At 34.5% G+C, this 20,934-nt stretch overlaps 1 long non-coding RNA gene across 4 annotated transcripts; it reads left to right on the top strand.

The window, feature by feature from the left end:
- On the top strand, positions 1-9,652 carry LOC139847917 (uncharacterized). Of its 4 annotated transcripts, none has more exons than XR_011759737.1 (5): positions 1-399; positions 1,296-1,911; positions 2,007-2,105; positions 7,826-7,919; positions 9,115-9,652. It is a non-coding gene; the product is annotated as an uncharacterized lncRNA (long non-coding RNA). The 4 variants fall into 4 exon arrangements; XR_011759738.1 differs by having other exon boundaries at positions 1,296-1,467; XR_011759739.1 differs by having other exon boundaries at positions 1,296-1,394.
- Positions 9,653-20,934: the final 11,282 nt, after the last annotated feature.

Raw genomic sequence — 20,934 nt, forward strand, 5'->3', positions numbered from 1 at the left:
TGACTAGGATTCCTTTCATTTGATCTCCATCTTCAACACTCCATCTCCCTCTTCTCCACCACCGCTTGTAGCTGCCATCGATTTCTTTACAAATCAATAATATACAAACACAAACAAACAGCACATTAAAATCACATAAACACAAACTTAAAAAAAAAAAATAGATATGGGAGAAACACAATTAGACGATGGCCAGTGATGGCGTATAACTTCCGATATCCACCAACGATCAGAGATTTCAATTCCTGGGGGATTGATAATTTGAGTAAAGGAATTGAAAGTGAAAAGCAATTATTATTGAAATTGGATTACGACGACGTTTTGAATGATTGGTCGGATAACTGGTCGCCGCTGCCGGAGGATATTTGGCATAAAGCACCTGTGGGAGGTGATATCTACGTAAGTTACTTTTTTAATACTTGATTTAAATTTAATTTTAATAATTTAATATTTGATGCATATTTTGTATATTAGACTTTACAGTATTTATTTATTATCTGAATTGAATTGGTGTTTACAAGTTAAATCGTACTCCGTAATAGCTAAGTTGAAAGTTGAGTTAGTGAGTTTGACACGTGAAAGTCGTCACAGCTAAACTAAACATTATCTAATGGCCAGTGATGGTTTAATTTGTGTGATTTGAATTTATATTTATGAATTTTATTTTTTTAATTTGGGGAAGAAGGATGATCAAGATGATGGTTGAATTTTGGTGAAGTTACAGATCTAGTTATTGGATCCTTGTTTGACCACTTTAATTTTTTTTCCTTTCTTTTTTTGTAATAAGTTAAAATTGAATAAAATAATATTAATGATGTGGCAATGAAAGTATCACGCTTGGAATATTAATGATGATTTAGTTGACATGGAATATACACATAAGCAATAAAAATAAAAATACGTTTTTAAATATTGACATGGAATATTCATGTAAGCATAAAATAATATAATACAATGACACGTGTCAGATATTACCCCAATTGACAATATTTTTCAATCAGACACCCTTTTACGCACTAAATTGAAATCATACTCCTTTATGGGGAAAAAAAACGGATATACCCTTTATTGGGAAAAAGTGGCATTAATATTACTTTTTTGGGCAATTTGCCCTAGTTTAAAAATCATCGGTAATTAGGAACGATCATGTGATCATGTGGATACCAATAATCGGGTTACTTTTTTAAACAAAGATATGGATTGGATCGTTTTGAAGGCTGCTACAATTAAGGCAAATACGCATGATTATATTCCGCACGTTTTTAAATTTTACTATGTTTTCTGATTATTGGCAGGTGGAGTGGTCAATTAAAGTCAACAGGGGTATCGTCAAGGAATTTCCTCAACATTCGATTTCAGAATATTTTTCTTCAAAATAATGACAAGAAGCCTTGGTATGTACATGTTCACCGTTGTAATGAACGATTTAAAGTGGCGATTCACATCATATATCTATAAAAGGCTAAGGTTCAACTACTTACCATTGTCTGATGGGTTTGACCCAACTTTTATATTTACCACGTGCTAAAGTATTTTTTTATTTACTTTTGAAGAGTAGATTTGGAACACTTTTATCTCAAATGTATTACATTTGACAACTTTATTAATTTGTAGAGTACTGCACGTTATAAACATATCATATGGATTTTAAAAAAGACTAATACTATATATCTCATATCCATCTTTCTTGGTCACCCCAGGTGGTGGTAACCCTGACAATTATCTTATTATGAACACTTGGACAATGGTTTGATGCTTCGTGCTTCAGTTAACTTGTCACTCTCTTCCTTTACGATGTAGCCCTAATCTTTACAGTGTGATAGTGTAAATTGTATCATTCTCTTCTGAACCCAACGTACCTGATCTGAACAAGCTTAAATTTGCCCATTTTGATCCTTTACCCCTCCCATTGTATGCGTTGTATATAAACAACTTCATTTTCTCATACACTTCTTATTTAGACACTTATCAATTCCCACTCTTCTTGAATGTTATTGATTTGGCAGGTTCATGAAATACCTTTATGAATACGCATCCTGATCATATTATTCACAAATACTATATTTAAGGCTAAAGAAAGGAAACTTTTGTTAGTTGAATATGCTGTAAGTAAACTTTTATAAGTTACTGTTGTGTTGAGTTTATTTCAATTCGAAAATAAAACAGCTCTAAACATTATTCACAGTTCGATTTCGTATGTGTATTTCAGTTTGTAACCTGGTCCCTACTTTAAAACACATTCAGTTGCAACTACAAACTCCATTAATGTTGATCCTTACCAATTCTAAGCCTCACTAAGTGAATGTCAGTGAGGTGCACAAGATTTGAAATAAGGATTGACCCAATTTCATAATACTTAAAAGCACTATAAATACTTTGGCCTATTATTTATTATCAACATATACGAATTTTCAATTCGTAAAGAGGTTTCATCGTATTTCCTGTATCTTTATTCACTTTTATACATATAAAATTATGGTTTTAATTCTTTATTATTGATTTTCAAATTATATATTAGGGTGTTAGGAAGAGAGGATCGCCTGGACGTTGGGAGATACAAATTTGAGAGAAAAACAACTCTATTACTCACAAGAATAGATTTACAGAGTATTACAAAACTCTTACAAAAAAAAAACTCTCAAAACTCACACATTCTCAAGGTTGTGATTACACTTCTCTGAGTGATTTAGGATAATTTACAACTGAGGTTTGCACCTCTATTTATAGTAAAAAATTCTATGGCGGTTGAATGGTGTGAACGGAGAAGGTTGGCGGCCGTCATCGTGTTCAAGTTTGCTACTTCCGTATGAGTTGTTCAAAGCTGGAAACGTTGAACATCTAGATGGCAGCTGGAACAGAGCCATCTAGATGACGGCGGCTGGAAACCACTGGAAACCATCAATTCTCCCCCTCCAGCCGAATCCACGAACATTCCAGTTATGTCTCTGCATAACTTCAACTTTTCTCGAGTCACCACCTTTGTTAACATATCCGCAGGATTTTCCTTTGTATGGATCTTCACTAGTCTCAACAGTTGTCGATCAATTACCTCGCGTATCCAATGATAGCGAATATCAATATGTTTTGTACGAGAATGGTACATGGAGTTCTTGCTCAAATCTATAGCACTTTGACTGTCACAATATACCTTGTACTCCTTTTGCTTGATTCCAAATTCTTGAAGATAACGCTTTAACCACAACATTTCTTTTCCAGCTTCTGCGGCAGCAATATACTCTGCTTCAGTTGTGGATAATGCAACACACCTCTGTAGTCTTAACTGCCATGAAACAGCTCCCCCTGCAAAAGTGTAAATGAATCCTGAAGTAGATTTCCTACTATCAGGATCTCCGGCCATATCCGCATCTGTATAGCCTTCCAAGATTGGATCAGCTCCCCCGTAACAAAGACATAGATTCGTTGTACCCTTAAGATATCTGAGAATCCATTTTACCGCATTCCAATGCTCTTTCCCGGGGTTCGAGAGAAAACGACTCACCGTTCCCACTGCATGAGCAATATCGGGCCTTGTACACACCATCGCATGCATCAAACTTCCAACTGCTGAGGAATATGGTACTGACGACATCTCCCCGATCTCTTCCTTGGATGAGGGACAAGAACTCTTGCTTAACTTGAAATGGTTAGCTAATGGAATGCTAACAGGTTTGGCATTGTTCATATTGAAACGTGAAAGCACTCGTTCAATATACTTCTCCTGAGATAGCCATAACCTTTTATTCTTCCTATCTCGGGTTATCTGCATTCCCAAAATCTGTTGAGCCTGTCCTAAGTCTTTCATGTCAAAAGACTTAGAGAGTTCCTTCTTCAGCTGGTTGATCTTCGTTACGTCTTTTCCTACGATCAAAATATCGTCTACATAAAGTAGAAGAGCAATGAAATCTCCTTCAGAAAACTTCTGAATGTAGACACACTCATCTGCTGCAGTTTTCTTGTACCCGTGACTCACCATGCATGAGTCAAACTTCTTGTACCACTGCCTAGGTGCCTGCTTTAAACCGTACAAACTTTTCTTCAGCTTGCTTACGAGATTATCTCCTGAAACCTCAAAACCTTCTGGCTGCTCCATGTAAATTTCTTCATGTAAATCTCCATGAAGAAAAGCTGTCTTTACATCCATCTGTTCAAGCTCCAAGTTCATACTTGCGACCAATCCAAGTATGACTCTAATTGAAGTCATCTTGACTACTGGTGAAAATATCTCGTCAAAATCAATCCCTTTCTTCTGTTGGAATCCTTTGACTACAAGTCGTGCTTTGTATTTCACCACTTTTCCACTACCATCCTTTTTCAGCTTGAACACCCATTTATTTTTCAGTGCCTTCTTCCCGCGTGGAAGTTCTACAATCTCATAAGTTTGATTTTTCTGCAGAGAATCCATCTCATCCTGCATTGCGAGCAACCATTTTTCTTTATCCTTATGAGTTACTGCTTCATGAAAACTCTCCGGTTCTCCATCTTCAGTAAGTAGAAGGTACTCGGATTCTGGATATCTACTCGATGGAATCCGACCTCGTTCAGATCTACGAACTTCTGGAACATTCTGAGGAGATCCACCATCATCTTGACCTTGTGATGGTGCTGGAACGTCTGGCAGATGGGGTTGTGGCTCCCCCTGATCAGCACCGTCATTTTCCTCATTATCTTCTACTTCTGGCATTTCTTCTTGCACTGAAAATTCATTTCTCATGAATGATTCCGTTGTTGCCTCTGGCACCTGAGCAGCAACATTTGACTTCTGAGATATTGTGGGCTTTTCAATATCTTCTATTGTCTGGCTTTCATGGAACACCACGTCCCTACTTCTGATCACCTTTTTCTCCTTTGGATCCCATAATCTGTATCCAAATTCTTCATCTCCATAGCCTATGAATATGCATGGAGTGGTCATTGCATCCAGCTTCTGCCTGAGCTCCTTGGATACATGTGCGTACGCCAAACATCCAAATACTCTTAAGTGAGAGTATGATGGATCCTTTCCAGACCAAAGTTTCTCCGGAACTTCAAAATTCAGTGGTACTGATGGAGATCGGTTGATCAAATAACAAGCGGCTCTGACTGCTTCTCCCCAGAATGGCTTTGGCAGGTTAGCCATACTGAGCATGCTCCGAACACGTTCCATGATTGTTCGGTTCATTCTTTCTGCTATACCATTATGTTGAGGGGTACGTGGGACCGTCTTCTCATGTCGAATGCCATATGATCTGCAATAGGCATCGAACTGCCTGGAAGAGTATTCACCGCCGTTGTCGGATCGAAGACACTTTAACTTCTTTCCTGTCTCACGTTCTACCATGACATGGAACTGTTTGAAGTAATCGAACACCTGGTCCTTCGTCCGCAAGAAATATACCCACACCTTTCGAGAAGCATCATCGATAAATGTCAGAAAGTATCGGTTGCCGCCAATTGATTCAACCTCCAAGGGACCGCAAACATCAGAGTGTACCAGACTGAGTAACTCTGATTTTCTCGTTGAAGAGGAATTAAATGAGACTCTATGCTGCTTACCAAACAGACAATGATTGCAAGGATCTAGTGCAGCGTCCTTGTCTACATTGATAAGCTCCTTCTTTATTAGGGTAGACAACCCTTTCTCACTCATGTGACCGAGTCTCTGGTGCCATAAATTTTGTGAAGCCTCCTTTTCTGCAACATTAATACTGTCTGTGCAGATCTTCACATGAGTCTTGTAAAGTGTGCCACAAATGTGTCCCCAAGCGAATATCATAGCGCCTCTTGACAATTTCCATGTGCCTCTACTGAAATGACTATCATAGCCCTGTTTATCGAGAGCTACTCCGGAAAGTAAATTCAGCCGAAGATCTGGCACATGGCGGACATCCTTCAAAGTGATTGTGCTCCCGGAACTTGTGTTTATCTTGACATCACCAATTCCGACAATCTCAGCGGAACTGGAATTTCCCATCTTCACAGCTCCAAAGTCTCCAGCTTTGTATGTTGTGAAGTATTCCTTGTATGGAGTCACGTGGTAGGAAGCTGCAGTATCTACCACCCATTCCGTGTCTTCTCGTGAGACGTGAAGGCATGTCTCATCATGGGTTGAACAATAAGCTACATCACCTGTGATAGCAACTAATGTTTCTCCACCCTTATTCTTCGGCTGTGAACTGCTTTGACCTTGTTCCTCTTTTAATCTATAGCCGTTCTTCTTCATATGTCTCTCTAATCCACAATGATGACATTTATATGTTGGTTTTCCACCATCAGCTGACCTGCCCCTGCTCTTACTTCTGCCTCTACATTTATTTTTGCTACTCATTCGCTGTCTCCCCCGATTCTCTGTGACAAAGGCATGGGTCTGATCTGTGCCCATGTCTTTTCTCCTTGCCTCTTCACTGAATAGGGCATCCTTGACCATTGACATGGTAAGTTTGCCATTCGGGGCTGAGTTGCTGAGTGTTACTACCAGCGTTTCCCAACTATCGGGAAGGGAACTAAGTAGCAGTAGCGCCTGAACTTCATCGCCAAGCGGCATCTCTACAGACGATAACTGATTGACCAAGCTCTGGAACTCACTGGTATGCTCGGCAACTGAAGTTCCACTTTTGAGCTTCATGTTGACTAAACGCCTCATCAGCAGGGCTTTATTCCGAGCAGTTTTGGCCTGGTACATGTCCTCCAACTTTTTCCAGAGGACATATGCGTCTGTCTCTTGTGCAACATGGTGGAAGACACTATGATCAATCCATTGACGGATCTGACCAATAGTTTTTCGGTTTGATTTCTTCCACTCTTTCTCTTTGGCAGAATCAGGGTTTATACCCTTCAATTCAATAGGATCGAACAAATCCTTACAGCTGAGGAGATCTTCCATTCGAGGTTTCCACAGCGTGTAGTTTGTGGTTGTGAGCATAATCATAGCTCCGAAAGATGATGTTGACTCTTCTGTGGACATTATCATCTTACAAATAATTTTTCAACACAAACGGGGTTGAATTGTAGAAAACAGAGATCACCGTTACGTCCGGAACGGTTGAAAATGGTGGAATAGACACTTCGCGGCTTAAATTCCACTTACGGGGCAAAATTATAATTTTTATAAACTTCAGGGACTAAGAATGAAATTCTGAAAATTTCAGAGACCAAATTGTAAAATTTCAGAATTGCTACAGTACCGCTACAGTACCGCCAGGTGCTACAGTGAATTGCTACAGTGATCGTCTTCTCCGGCGAAAATTCCGGCACCGGTCGTCTTCTCCGGCGAGATTCCGGCGAGTTGACCAAACTTTGACCGCGTTCTCTGGGCTCGTTATAACTCCGTTTAAGTCGCCGTTTTTTGCGTTGGACTCGGTTCGACGAGACAAATCCAATGGTACACTCAAAATTGAATTTTGAGAAAACTTCAGAAGACCCAAAAACTCAACCAACGTCTCTAACCAAGCTCTGATACCACTTGTTAGGAAGAGAGGATCGCCTGGACGTTGGGAGATACAAATTTGAGAGAAAAACAACTCTATTACTCACAAGAATAGATTTACAGAGTATTACAAAACTCTTACAAAAAAAAAACTCTCAAAACTCACACACACTCTCAAGGTTGTGATTACACTTCTCTGAGTGATTTAGGATAATTTACAACTGAGGTTTGCACCTCTATTTATAGTAAAAAATTCTATGGCGGTGGAATGGTGTGAACGGAGAAGGTTGGCGGCCGTCATCGTGTTCAAGTTTGCTACTTCCGTATGAGTTGTTCAAAGCTGGAAACGTTGAACATCTAGATGGCAGCTGGAACAGAGCCATCTAGATGACGGCGGCTGGAAACCACTGGAAACCATCATAGGGTTCATCGTTGTCGGATATTATATGCATGTGCTGATGGGATTTTTGATGACTTTCGTAAACAACATTCTGCAATTAACGCTTCAATATTCCAGGTTACTACTTAACCCAAACTGATTGCTTTTTTTATGTTTGAATTTATTTAATTTGATGAAGGTTTGGATATATTTAGCTATTATATATATATATACACTATATAATAGCCCACTTTTGTAGGATTGAGTTTTGTTGTTGTTGTTGTTGTAGGAACTAGATATTAGATAGTCTGATTATTGTATTGTTTTGTTAAATTGGCTGGGTGTTGATTATTATATCTGTTTAAAAAATTTTAGAATTATTTTTTACATATATCAATTTTCATGCTTTTTGTTATCATTATATCTGTTTAGATTTTTGTAAGTGTAAGAGTGTTAGACGGATTGGATAGATAGACAGACCCAAGTCTAATTGTGGGCTTGGTCCATTAGGGTTTGTTAGAGTTTAGGGTTACCTATGTACTCTATAAATATCATAGCAGTAAAATAACTCGTGTGGTTTTAGTGTTTAACATGGTATCAGCAGCTAGGTTTAGAAACAAAGTTTAGAATAAAAAAATTAAGAAATCGTAATCCTCCGATCACCAATTGAATATGTGACTTGGTGCTGATGATGAGTTTGACAATGCATGTTGCACTAATATATTGCACAGGTTTAAATGGAGAAATAAAAATAAAGTTGATCAATTTAGAAACACGAATAGAAAGATATGGAAAAATAAAATTAGGTTTCGTTGATTTTGAACTGACTTACGTTTCTTGATTTATGTGTAGAAACTACTTCACGCATTGTTTTAGTACCAACAGAAGTATGCAATTTTCCCCTATTTTATAATTAGTTCTTATTCACTGAATTACCAGATCATGTATAGTACTCTTAGGACGTTAGTGATTCAAGTTGTAGGCTTTTTTTTTTTTCAAATGATCCTTTAGTCGATTAGTTTTAATTCTTTATTACTCATATCATGGTTGGATATTGTTACAAGTATTGAATTCGTCTTGGTATGAAGGTTTGAGTGTAGCTGGTCAAAACGCATCTCTATATTATTATAAAGAAGTATTCATAAGATAAGTTGAGACTGATAGTCGAATAATTACCACTTGGCAGAAATTAAATATAACTATATCAATATTGATGGGCTAGGTTAGTTCAAGTTTGTTGTCTATACTAATAGGATGGTAATTTGTTGTCTCACTTAATATTTGTAGGTTCTTTATCCATCTCTTACGTAGATTTTATACGACTTTTTTTCAGGTTCGATTAATTATTGTGGGACGTGTGTCACTTTTTATGCTATTTCATCATATGCCGTAACTGCAGAGGTATGGTGTAGTGAACAGTCTTGTAGCGGCTGATGAAGATCTTTAAATACTGCATTGTTGGGGCAGTTAGTCCACATATGTAAAGGTTCTAATTGTGTGTCACTCATGGTGTCAATAGGTAAATGGGCCAAAGAGGGTCAAATATGTCCAAATTATTTTATCATCTTTATATCATCAAATATTGCATTCACATCTACATACGCACTTTTCAAGTATTAGTGAGTAGTTTTGAGTTGATTAATGTTGTTAAAAGAAAATTGTTGGGTTCTGTTCTAACTAAAATGATGAAAGAGCACTATGATATTCGGAACTTCGTGATTGAATTCTGTAGTGAAGGTAACCTGAAAAGCAAAGATCCGTTGTGAAAACCAATATTATCGTCTTCATTTATGATGTTAACACTTTTCACGGTGTCTTGGATGTCAAAGGAACAATTCATTTTATTTTTCTTCTATACTGTCAAAATACAACGAAACTTCTGTGGAATTATTTCGTAATAATCGATTCTACTTTTTTATCCATTTAGTTATACCTTCACTTTGAAATGCGATAGCCAACTGTATACTTAAGTTATGGTCAAAGTGTTTGGTCTCAGATTGAGGTTTTGGATGCGGATTGCATGTTATATGGAAGCTCTTCACCTGTAATGTCTTTGTTTTGGATATATTAGATGATTCTATCAAATAATTGGATATTGTAGTCATGAGTTAAAAGTATTTTGGAGTTGAGCAAGTGGGTCATTCTGGATGATGGGATATTAGGAGGTATGTAGAATGTATCAGATTACTTATTTGATTGTCTCTAAGCATATTGGTTTATATTTTAGTTCATAATGAATGATAGGAAGAAGTCTATGGGTTTGAAATGGGTTGGAAAGTAGTTTTGACATGTGGTTTGAAGGCTAAGTTAGTTACAAATATACAGATCAAGAGGTGGTTTTGACTTTTAAAAGTCAAAATCAAATTTTGCTACAAGCTTGTGTTGATTAAAGTGGTATAAAGAGGAATAGAAAAGATAGCAACTTCATTACAGTTACGCTAATTAATATGATCATTTCGATTGTTATATTTGATGGTTTTATTGTATACGCTAATTCATCCTTAGCCCATCAATCGTGTACAATTTTATAGATCTTGAATAACTTTATAGCCTTCTTGAACTTTAAATTTAACTGTATAATAAGATATTTGATATTTTTAATAATTATATTGATGTATATATTTTTGTAATAGGTATATAATTTAGTATATTTTCCGTTTCTAATTATGCATCAACAACCGCACAATGAATTGAACTGAGATATGGACACCGAGTGTTGTATTGCAATTTCGTTCAATACTAACGTTTTCGATACTAATATTTTTCTTGATTGTAATTGTGATATACATTTGACCGTTATTTATCTTCAATACTAATATTTTCTATCACTCTGTTTTTGACTATTTTAGTTTTGAATTAATATCAATAACTTATCGTTGCATTATAAGACTATTGATTCATAGCTTTTACGAAACTCAACTTTACATTTTCTTTAGTCTCAATACATATACTACTAATGTGTTTCGTTATTAAACTGGTATCAACAACAAATATTATTGTACAAATAGTAACGATTACGAAAACTATTTTTAGGATTGCCGTGCAACGCACATGCTCTTAAAATCTAGTATATATATATATATATATATATATATATATATATATATATATATATATATATATATATATATATATATATATATATATATATATATATATATATATATATATAGTGGTAGGATCAAGGGGGAAGTAACCAATCGGGAGGAAGCGGGGGGAAGCAAAACTTTTTTATTTTATTTTTATTTTTTTGAAAAAACTTTGTTCACGAATATTATAGATTAGATGAAAATGTGAACATTTAATAATGACACTTTGTAATAAATGTTTTTATTTTGGCGGAAAAACGCTCGATGAAGTAATATATAACAATTATCGTGTTTTTCGAGCGTATGTTATGGTTTTAGATATTATGGTTTTGATATTAGGGTTTAGATATTAGGGTTTATAGCGTTTAGATATTAGGGTTTAGAAATTTAGGGTTTAGGGTTTAGATTTAGGCTTTAGATTTAGGATTTAGATTAAGTTTTTAACACGAACGGTTTAGAGTTTAGGGTTTAGGGTTTGGGGTTTGGGGTTTGGGGTTTTGGGTTTAGGGACTAAACCCAAAACACCGAACCCTAAACTCTAAATCGGGCTAAATTTTGCTTCACGAAACATGAAGAAAAAAAAAACGTTCACATTCTTCACGATAAATATTATCTTGAATGTTATTTTTGTCGATCGTTTTCCCGCCTAAATAATAACATTCATCACGAAGTGTCTTTTCTAAATGTTCATAATTTCATGTGATCTTGATGTCTGAAAAAAAATTCCAAAAAAAACGGATTTTTTTTTGCTTCCCCCACTTTCCCCGATTGGTTACTTCCCCGATTGATTACTTTCCCATTGATACTGTATATATATATATATATATATATATATATATATATATATATATATATATATATATATATATATATATATATATATATATATATATATATATATATATATATATATATATATATATATATATATATTAAAATTAATTACATAAATAAATGGGAACGAATTTTCAATGTGGTCCTAAGTGTATCTTGAAGTCTTGTGGTAGGGTTTTTTTATTCAAGTTATTTGGAGAATGGAGAGGGAGTATTTTTTTTTTTCCTGGACATATACAATGTAACCATATTAATCAATAACTGTTTTTTAAACTCTTTCTTAACTACCACGAGATTGAATCATAGAAACATCTTGCAAAGATCTCAAAGCTCCAATCACTAAACTCTTAGCGCTGGTTTCGTGAGTACGTCTAAAATAGATCAAAGTACATATAAACGAAATGATTTAGTCTCCATTAATGAATACTAATTTGTCTATTTCATTTCACAAGTCTGGGGTCGGCAATAATTATGAATATTATTCCATAAAATGGGCAACAAGTTGTTAAGTTATAAACTCAATCGGGATACTGCATGAGATTCATGCGATCATAGAGCATGGAAGGTGTAGTCAAACTATTATATATGGTCTATTTGGGAATCAAAATAAGTAAGGTCCCGTTTTCTTATGAAAATAATACGGAGTAATATAATAATAGCAATATTGGACACATATATAAGGTTGTTGGTGTAGTACGTACCGTGACCACTAATTAATTTTGACCTAATTGCAAAACCTAGAAAAAAAGAACCGTGACTTATTGGCTAAACCCAAGATTAGTAGGAAATAAAATGAAGAAAATAAAACCTTAAAATGTATATGTATTGATTTATCAAATTAAAGGTAAATCAATTAATGATTACAAGGACTCTTTATATAGCTAACGAGAGAAAACATATCTCTACTTTATCAATGCACTAATCTACTAAAAACACCTACAAAAATAAAGCAATAAACTAGTTCACTCCTCTTATCGTGACTCTGACAGTCATTCCTGGCACTCGGCGCATGTCTTTGATCGACACCGGTTTCGTCACTCGTATCTGCTTGAACCAGTACTTCCTTTCTGCCGTTCCTAGGGACCACCCACTCCCGTTCCTTGGTTGGTGTATTGGCTAGTTTGGTTCCAAATACGGGAAAATAATCATATTGAAAACGCTCCTAACCCAAGCGCTTCCTTCATAGATCCATGTATTGTAAGTGATCCGAACCTGCCCGGAGCGAGCCCCCCATAGAGGCAAGTGAAGTTGGTGAGCCAGAGCGAGTGGCTCGGTTATATAACTGATCTAGTCATTGCCAACCTCTCACTCCGAAAAATGGATCTCCCCTGCCCTTCAAGATGTCGCCTTCGTAAAATATTTCAACTGAAAACACATTCCGGAAAAACTAACCTTCCGGTTTAGGACTACCCCTGTTTACACTATATTTTTAACATATACAAAACTTGTTTCCCAATCTAATGCGCCACAACAAATATATACATAATGAGTGTGTGTTTGCAAGTTTTATTGTTCATATATTGTTCTCACATTTTTAAAACGTTTTATAATATTCAATTATTCATTTTCTTTTATTACAAATAGGGTTATGTTACCTTTAAAAGAAAAAAAAAATACTCGTATATATTTGATGTCGTAGCGTGGGGGTACGAAATACTTCAAAACTTTAGCAGGAAATACTATTAAATACGATACAATTTTACACAAGATATTTATTTATTTAAAGAATGGATATACTTAAACCTTGCTACAACACTTATAGGCAGTGTACATAATCGTACAGTAGTGTAGTTTTTAGTAAGTCCGGTTCGTTCCACAGGGAAAATCTTTTAATCAAAGCTTAACGCTATATTAGTTTAATTTTATAAAAATACATATATATATATATATATATATATATATATATATATATATATATATATAAGTAATATTATTATTATAAAGGGGGGTTTTTACCGTTTAATGACCGGTTTGTCGATTTTAAAACTTTAGTCGCAGTTAAAATCAAATGTAAAATATTAAATAAATAAAAGACTTAATTTAAAGCGTAAAGTAAATAACGATAATGAAATTGCGAATAATAAAAGTGCGATAAAATAAACTTGCGATAATTAAAAAGTACGATAATTAAAAGTGCAATTAATTAAATATAATAACAATAAATAAAATGCGATAATTAGAAGTGCAATTAAATATAAAATAAAGGAAATTAAATATGAAATAAAATAATTATGCTTATTTAAACTTCCGTAATCATGATGTTTGACGTGTTGATTTTAGTTTTATGCCTATGGGTTAATTGTCCTTTGTCCTGGATTATTTAATATGTCCGTCTGGTTTTTGTCCATAACAGTCCATCGGTCATAAATATAAAGTGCGCGTGTCCTCGTCAAATTATCCTTATACCCGAAGTCAAATATTCCAACTAATTGAGGACTTAAACTGTAACAAGATTTTAATACTTTGTTTAATAATTACACCAGGATGTCGACTAAGTGTAACCCAAGGTTTTAATACTTTGTTAACAATTATGCCAAGTGTCCTTGTACATAATTTCACCCCTGTTTTAATAATTCTAGTGGCTATTAATCCATTCCCGTGTCCGGTTAAATGAACGATTATTCGTACATATAAATACCCCGCCCATCGTGTCCGATCGAGTGTAAATGGTTATTTATAGGGACGTTCAATTGTAAATCTTTATATTAAAATTAACAAACTATCATTTAGTTAAACAAATATAAAGCCCATTAATAGCCCATAGTCTAATTTTCACAAGTGTCGTTCTTTTGTCCAAACCCCAATTATGGTACAAAGTCCAATTACCCAATTTTAGTAATTAGCCCCATGGTTGCAAAAGACGTGAGACGGGGTCCAGACGGTCGGGTCCTAAAAAGGTCGAGACGTTCAAGACGGGGTCGAGACGGGGGTCGAGATGGACGTTGACCAAAGTTGACTTTTAAATATATAAGTATAAAAATGCATATATGTACACATATTTTAAAGCTAAAAACTTCAATTGATTAATTTGTACCCATAATTGTTATCATCGTCAATTTAATACAAAAAATTCAAACTAAAATACGATATATTTCACCGATTTTACTGATTTTCTGGCTTTTCTAAATTTTGACCGACTTTGACCCGATTTTTTTCAACTTTGACCCGAATTTTGACCGTTGACTGTCATATTAGACGGTTTTCTTCGAGACGGGACGGACTAGTCACCAAACCGTCGAGACGGGCGTCGCAACGGCTCGAGACGGGGTGTTTTGCAACAGAGATTAGCCCAACATCATGATTACTTCGTTTTAAATAAGCATAATAATAACTTAGCTACGAGACATTAAATTAAAAAGGTTGAACATAACTTACAATGATTAAAAATAGCGTAGCGTTACACGGACAGAATTTCGATTTACACCCTTACAACATTTGCTAACATACACTTATTATTAAAATTAAAATTAAAATTAAAATTAAAATATAAATTATAAATATAAATATTACGTATAGATAGATGGATGGATATATATTAATATTTTTGCGATCAAACTGCGTTAGCTTTTATAGGTGGTTTCAGAATTTGGGGCTCCGCGACTCGCGGCAATTTTTGCCTTCAAACTCCGCGAGTCGCGGAGTTTGATTTTCCAGCTCACCAACTTTGGAGTCTTTCTTTGCCGACGAATTTTTAATATATTATATAATATATAAATAATTATAAGAATTATTTAAATATTATATTATATTTATGTGCATAGTTGACTTGTAATTTTTAGTCCGTTGCCTCGAGCGTTGAGAGTTGACTCTGGTCCTGGTTCCGGATTTTCGAACGTCCTTGCGTACAATTTAATATCTTGTACTTTGCATTTTGAATCTTGTACTCTTGTAATTTTGAGACGTTTCTTATTAATAATTGGAACCTCATTGATTGTATTTTGTACTTTTGAGCTTTTTGGTCGTTTGCGTCTTCAATTCGTCGAATCTGTCTTTTGTCTTCACCTTTTATTATTTAAACGAATATCACTTTTAAATATAACAATTGCAACTAAAAGCTTGTCTTTCTTGAGGAATAATGCTATGAAATATATGTTCGTTTTTAGCATTATCAAATATTCCCACACTTGAGCGTTGCTTGTCCTCAAGCAATATAGTCTTGAAATACTAGAATCACTTCTTTATTCTTCATACTTTGTACATCAGTGATTTTTATACGGCGGTATAAACAATGGTAGTAACGATATGGTTTACAGTCCCACATGACTATAAAATTTAGATCCATTAAGGAAATTGGATCTTTATGAAAACATTTGATCTTTTGAAAATTAAATCTAGTTTTTACCCTAGATAAGTTTTCCGGAATAACCCTTCACCGGTGTTTGCAAATTCTTTTTGTGGGTTTGGTGGGTTTCAGATTTGAAAATTTAGCTCAAAACTTGCGGTTTTGTGTCACCCACTTGCTAACCTTGTATTAGGAAAGCAACACGTCCAGTATACTTGCTCCGTATATTACATTTCGGTAAACTACCGTCCGGTTGTAAAGGAAAGCGTTGAACAAGCAACTGTTAAGGCAATGTCCCCTGACATGCTTTTAATTATGGTCTATAACGTGTCGGACGCAATTACTATCCTTGATAGGAGCAATAGTAAAGCTCACCCTTATAATTTTTCGGTCTGGCACAAGGTCCTGTCTTTGACCATGCTATGCAACCACCGTTCTTACGGTTGACACTTGATTTGGTTCAGGTGACCTAATGAATTCCAGGTGAATTTCTGGGATTTTACGTTCAATGGTAATGAACGCATTGAAAATGGGTTTTCAGAAAACAAATCGGTTTATAATTTGATCAAAATATTTTCTCGTTCAAGCTCGAGTTTAGATATCATTGAATTCCATGAGTTTAAATTCTCAATCTTTAAGGTCAATCTCAAGGATTGAGTAATATCAGTCTTAAAAGCTGATTTTTAATCTTTAAGGAGATTATCCTTTCTGGGAATCTGATTCATTAGTCTTATCAAGCTAATTTGCACGGTGTCCCCCCCATTGTACGAGATAAATCCTTCTCATGGTTAGGATAAATCTGACCACTAGGCGACCCTGTTTGATGCTGAGGTCCGTGGATTTCCTGCTGATTTTAGTGATGACTTTTCTAGATTTTTCGTCAACCTACAGCTGGTCTGGAAGACAACTTCCTGACCTAAATCAAGAAGCGCGTTTCTTTTTCGGAAGGCTTTACTTCCTTTTAATGATGGAATTGATTCATCGTGTAGATCCATCTCTTCTTTTCTTTCATCGGGTAAAACAGTTTAGTTTAGTCCAAAGCAAAAGTATTTTCAGTTATTTGTTACAGAAATATGTGACATATGTTTAAAATATCTTGGTAAATTTTCCCACACTTGGCTTTTATTTTCCTTTTTATTGTCCTCTATTCCATTTTAAATGAATTTTAACATTTTAGTTTGTTTCTCAATTTATGTCCTTTCTGAGGTAACAATAATTTCAGTGTTAAAACCTAGTTTTATCGTTCATAAATATGTATAAACATGATTTTGAGTTCATTTAATTGAAAATTTTGAAAAATTTTACTAGAATTGGGTAGTCAGTATATAAGACTAGGGCTGTTCTTTATTATCAGAGAGCGCTAGATTCTAATACAACTACTACTTTACTAGTATTTCTAATGGTAACCAAGTGTATAAAGTAAAAATTTTAAAATCTGAAAGAATTTAACCCCTTCCCACACTTAAGATCTTGCAATGCCCTCATTTGCAAGAAATCAGTAACAATTTAAATTATTGAGGGTGATTTGTGTGAAAATGATTAAATTTTACCAAAGTTTCCAAACATATTTGTGTTTGTGTTGAATGATAAATGGTGCACATCATTTGTTCATTCCGTCTTGTTGTTATATCACATTTATTTTGCATCTTGTCGTCAAAATTAGTTGCGTTTCCTGAACTTAATGCCAGTCTTTGAAAATGCGTTGTTTTACCCTGTTGTGTACATAAGATAAACTGCAAACATATATACATATTTTTGAAGTTTGGTATATTACCCCACATTCAAAAATTATTAAAATCTAATAATAAAAGTTAGAAAATTATAAAAACTATTACAATATTAACATAAGTATTAAATGTATCAACATTACAAATTATAAAATAAATGAAACTAAGTAGACTAGGGATGATACTGATACCAGTAGGGGTTCCATGCATAACGATATGTGTTATAAAATGCTTCGGCTGGGTTATACATAGGATACGGTGGTTGGATCTCTATAGACCAGGGAGGAAATACGGGCGATGGAGTAGGAATATAGTTTCTACCTATTTGTTGGCAATAAGCTATGATTTGGTTTTGATGAACTTGCCAATCTTTAAATGCTCGATGTATAGCATTTTCGTATTCTTGTGAAGCTATAAACCTTTGCATTTCTGTCATTTCATTTCCCCCTCCCACATTACCTGGCTGTTGGTTTCTCTCAACCTGTGGATGTCTACCATTATATCGTACTGCGGCGTTATTTCGCCTCTTCAAAACCTTCGCACCATGGTATACATTTAAACCTATTGTATCGCGGGGTTCTGGTTCTTCGATTAGTAATCTCCCCTACTTATATCCACACCGAGATATTCAGCAATCAAAGTAATAAATATACCACCTCCTATTATGCTATGCAGTCTCATCCCCCTAACCATAGCTGATAAATAATAACCCACACAATAAGGTATACTTACAGCGCTTTGTGGGTCTCGAATACACATGTGGTAAAACAAATCCTGTTCATTTACCTTTTCCTTGTTCTTACCTCGTTGTGTAACCGAATTGGCTAAAAACCTATGAATTACTCTTAATTCAGCTCTATCTATATCCAAATAAGAGTAATTTCCCCCTTTAAATCGATGATGGCTAGTCATTTGACTCCATACACCATGCGTATCAAAATTTTCATCTATCTTTCTACCATTTAGTATCAACCCTCTACAATCGGCAGATGCTAACTCCTCAGGCGTATATATACGTAAAGCCTGAGCCATGTCTAGTAAAGACATGTGGCGCATCGAACCTCCTAACAAAAATATAATAAAAGATCGATCGGTTAAACTAGCTACCCGATCATTTATTTCTATATGATGTTATGCGAGGTGTATATAAAATAGCTTAAATTTTAGCAGGAAATACTATTAAATACGATACAATTTTACACAAGATATTTATTTATTTATAGAATGTATATACTTAAACCTTGCTACAACACTTATAGGCAGTGTACCTAATCGTACAGTAGTGTAGTTTTTAGTAAGTCCGATTCGTTCAACAGGGAAAATCTTTTAATCAAAGCTTAACGCTATATTAGTTTAATTTATAAAAATACGAATATATATATAAGTAATATTATTATTTTAAAGGGGGGTTTTTACCGTTTAATGACCGGTTTGTCGATTTTAAAACTTTAGTCGCAGTTAAAACCAAATGTAAAATATTAAATAAATAAAAGAGTTAATTTAAAGCGTAAAGTAAATAACGATAATGAAATTGCGATAAATAAAAGTGCGATAAAATAAACTTGCGATAATTAAAAAGTACGATAATTAAAAGTGCAATTAAATACAATAACAATAAATAAAAATGCGATAATTAGAAGTGCAATTAAATATAAAATAAAGGAAATTAAATATGAAATAAAAGAATTATGCTTATTTAAACTTCCGTAATCATGATGTTTGACGTGTTGATTTTAGTTTTATGCCCATGGGTTAATTATCCTTTATCCTGGATTATTTAATATGTCCGTCTGGTTTTTGTCCATAACAGTCCATCAGTCATAAATATAAAGTGCGAGTGTCCTCGTCAAATTATCCTTATACCCGAAGTCAAATATTCCAACTAATTGGGGACTTAAACTTTAACAAGGTTTTATTACTTTGTTTAATAATTACACAAGGATGTCGACTGAGTGTAACCCAAGGTTTTAATACTTTGTTAACAATTATGCCAAGTGTCCTTGTACATAATTTCACCCCTGTTTTAATAATTCTAGTGGCTATTAATCCATTCCCTTGTCCGGTTAAATGAACGATTATTCGTACATATAAATATCCCGCCCATCGTGTCCGATTGAGTGTATATGGTTATTTATAGGGACGTCCAATTGTAAATCTTTATATTAACATTAACAAACTATCATTTAGTTAAACAAATATAAAGCCCATTAATAGCCCATAGTCTAATTTCCACAAGTGTCGTTCTTTTGTCCAAACTCCAATTATGGTACAAAGCCCAATTACCCAATTTTAATATTTTTAGCCCAACATCATGATTACTTCGGATTAAATAAGCATAATAATAACTTAGCTACGAGACATTAAATTAAAAAGGTTGAACATAACTTACAATGATGAAAAATAGCGTAGCGTTACACGGACAGAATTTCGACTTACACCCTTACAACATTCGCTAACACACCCTTATTATTAGGATTTAAAATTAAAATTAAAATATAAATATAAATTATATATACATATACTACGTTGAGTGAAGAAGAAAAAGATGTGTTTTTGTGGTGCACCAAAGCTCGATTTTTATAGGCATGTGGGCTGGAACTGGGGCTCATGCGATCGCATGGATTTATGCCTTCTAGGCCATGCGATCGCATGGCTAGCTGGGGAGGCTCACATTTGGTTGTTTTCTTCTGCTGACGGTTTTATAATATAATATAATATATATATTAATTTTAAGAATTAATTATATATTATATTATATTTATGTGCATAGTTGACTTGTAATTTTTAGTCCGTTGCGTCGAGCGTTGAGAGTTGACTCTGGTCCCGGTTCCGGATTTTCGAACGTCCTTGCGTACAATTTAATATCTTGTACTTTTCGTTTTGAATCTTGTACTCTTGTAATTTTGAGACGTTTCTTATCAATAATTGGAACCTCTTTGATTGTATTTTGTACTTTTGAGCTTTTTGGTCGTTTGCGTCTTCAATTCGTCGAATCTGTCTTTTGTCTTCACCTTTTATTATTTAAACGAATATCACTTGTAAATAGAACAGTTGCAACTAAAAGCTTGTCTTTCTTGAGGAATAATGCTATGAAATATATGTTCGTTTTTAGCATTATCAAATACTCCCACACTTGAGCGTTGCTTGTCCTCAAGCAATATAGTCTTGAAATACTAGAATCACTTCTTTATTTTTCACACTTTGTACATCAATGATTTCAA

Source organism: Rutidosis leptorrhynchoides, chromosome 5, assembly GCF_046630445.1.
Source record: "Rutidosis leptorrhynchoides isolate AG116_Rl617_1_P2 chromosome 5, CSIRO_AGI_Rlap_v1, whole genome shotgun sequence".
NCBI classification, from domain to species: Eukaryota; Viridiplantae; Streptophyta; class Magnoliopsida; order Asterales; family Asteraceae; genus Rutidosis; species Rutidosis leptorrhynchoides.